The following is a 2,734-nucleotide window of genomic DNA, read 5'->3' as shown; positions in this document are numbered from 1 at the left end:
ACACACACACACACACACACACACACACAAACACTCTCACACACAAAACCACGCACAGATACACACTATAAACATAACCACACAATGAGTCAATGAGAGGAAGAGACAGAATATCATACGTGAGTGTACATTGTTTTAAACATTTTCTATTCTTATGCAAACGCCTTTCCACGCACACAAACACACACACACACACACAGACGCACACATACGCACAAACACAAACATGCACACACACACACACACACAGACGCACAAACATGCACACACACAGACGCACACACACACAGACGCACAAACACAAACATGCACACACACACACACTCACACACACACACACAAAAACACACACAAACACACACACACACACACACGCGCACACACACGCACACACAATGCAAAGAGAAAAAAAGGAACCTGACACGACATGGTGTAAAAATGCCTGACTAACAGGGCTGCATGTGGAAGTGTAGGGGGAAACAAAATTCCCCTCGCCGAGTCGACACGCCACGGATGTTAGCACGACTGCAATCAGCAAACAGGCCATTTCACAGTGAAACCACGCCATTTCACAAAACATTTCATAGCCCATCGTCCTACTCCCGCCTGGATTTTCTGAAAAAGCCTCTCAACCCCTCGAGTCTCAGTAGTGAAGAAAGAATACCCCTTTTATTTCCCTACTAACACAAGCCAGACCAGATCGTCCTTTCTGCTGATATGAGTGAGGGTCTGACTACTCTGAGGCCTGATAACTAACCCTAGGCTAGTCTCTTCCACCAGAGAACCAGCCAGCCAACCGTTCTGGCAAACACACCCCCATCTAGTCCAACAGTGGTATACCAAATGTTTGACTATTCAAGGGACAACGACACACGGCTATGGAAGGGAATAAAGGCAGAGATTTTCACACGGAGAGAGACCGAAATAGAGTTTATGTTTATGTTAGATTTTATCCAACAGAATACATGTAAATCATTGCCTTTTTATTCAGTCTACTAGCGGTCTTTCCTCTCCTCTGCCTTGTTTACAAACGCACATATTAAAGGCGCATACATACTACAACCAGCCTTACATACTTGCGTACACAGAGAGAGAGAGAGGGGAGAGAGAGAGAGAGAGAGAGAGAGAGAGACGTGCATGCAAACAAGCACACAAACTTATAGCCTACACATAAACACACGCGCTTTCAAAGATACGGCAGAGCCAGGCAGTGAGTGGCTTTCTTCCAAAGGGAAAATTTGATCGCCAGCACAAACTCCCGAGCAAAGGCAGTTCGGAGCATTTGTGTGGTATTTCCCCCTTTTTTTACCCTGACATAATATTATCTCTCAGCATAAAGAAATGTTGACCTCGTATCCTTGTAGCAAAAAAAGAAAAGAAAAAAGAATCAAAATACAGAGAGCATAATGAGACTCGCGATCTTTGATGTTTCGTTCCTTTTGTCTGAAGATCCCATAAATATATATAGACGGCGTTTTTGTCTCTCTCTCTTCAATATAATGAAATGCATTATATAAGGACGGGTCTTTGCAGTTCAACACAGAATGACATGTACGTGTATGTGGCATGTGGCAACCCTTCGTTCTGACAGGCCAGGGTGAACGAACTATTGAGCCTGGTAGTGATCACCAGTTCGCCAGGGGTCGCAGCTGTGTATGAGTGTGTATGCGTTTATATTATATTATTATATAATATACACGTACACACACACAAACAAACAAACACACCTACACACACACACACACACACACACACACACACACACACACACGTGCGCGCAGAAAACAAAGAAAACTGGGTAGGTTGTGTGTGATCATCATATTGTATCAAATTAATCAACGTGAAAAACAAATGTCGCTTCATATAATATTCACTCTTGAACTTCGAAAATGAAAAACGGAGGCATGTACATAATATTATTTTTCACACAGCCAGTTATTGCAATTTACTGAGTGAGAGAAAAGCCATTATGTGGGAACAAGGAATGGAAGGTGGGGGGGGGGGTAAGTGGGTAAATCGTTCGTCATGTATAGGTGGTGAAAAACAAGGTGGCAAATTTTTCTCGACCACTGCTTTTTTCTCCATATAGAAGACCTTGAAAGAAAAAGGGGAAGGAGACGAGTGAAATGACAGCTCAATTTAATTCAACTTCCGCTTTATTATTTTTTTCTACGCAAATTTTGTTTTGATTGATCAGTGGGGAAGAGTGCAGCCAGTGTGTACAGAGGGGCTTTACAATGTTCCTCTTTGTTTCTGGAGGAGACAGACAGGAAAGAACGAAGTAGCAAGACAGACAGACAGACAGACAGGGGAGGGGGGGGGAGGGAGAGAGGGAGGGATATACTAAAGAGAAAGACAAAGAGAGAGAGAAAGAGTTAGAGAGGGATAGAAAGAGAGAAAAACAAAGAGAGAGAGTCAGACGGGTGGGGGTGGGGTGACGGAAACAGGATGAAAGTACAATTTAGCGTAATAATCAATAATTAAGGGCGGGGTGCCACGGGGAATAAAACGGTTGCTGGATAAAAGAGAAAAGTGATTTTGGTATAATAGGAGAAATTATCCCTTTTTTTTAGACGTTAACACACTGGGGCGCATTGGTTGCTCACTGCTCGCTCACGGGGGTCTTTTAGTACAGTGTTGCAGTCGTTAACAACAAAGATGGCGATGGGAGAGTTAGGATGCTTTTAATTGTAACTATTTTCTCTCTCTCTCTCTCTCTCTCTCTCTCTCTCTC

The sequence above is a fragment of the Aplysia californica genome, unplaced genomic scaffold (assembly GCF_000002075.1).
Source record: "Aplysia californica isolate F4 #8 unplaced genomic scaffold, AplCal3.0 scaffold00163, whole genome shotgun sequence".
Taxonomy (NCBI): Eukaryota; Metazoa; Mollusca; class Gastropoda; order Aplysiida; family Aplysiidae; genus Aplysia; species Aplysia californica.
The sequence above is the reverse complement of the archived record's forward strand: the minus strand, read 5'-3'. Positions refer to the sequence as shown.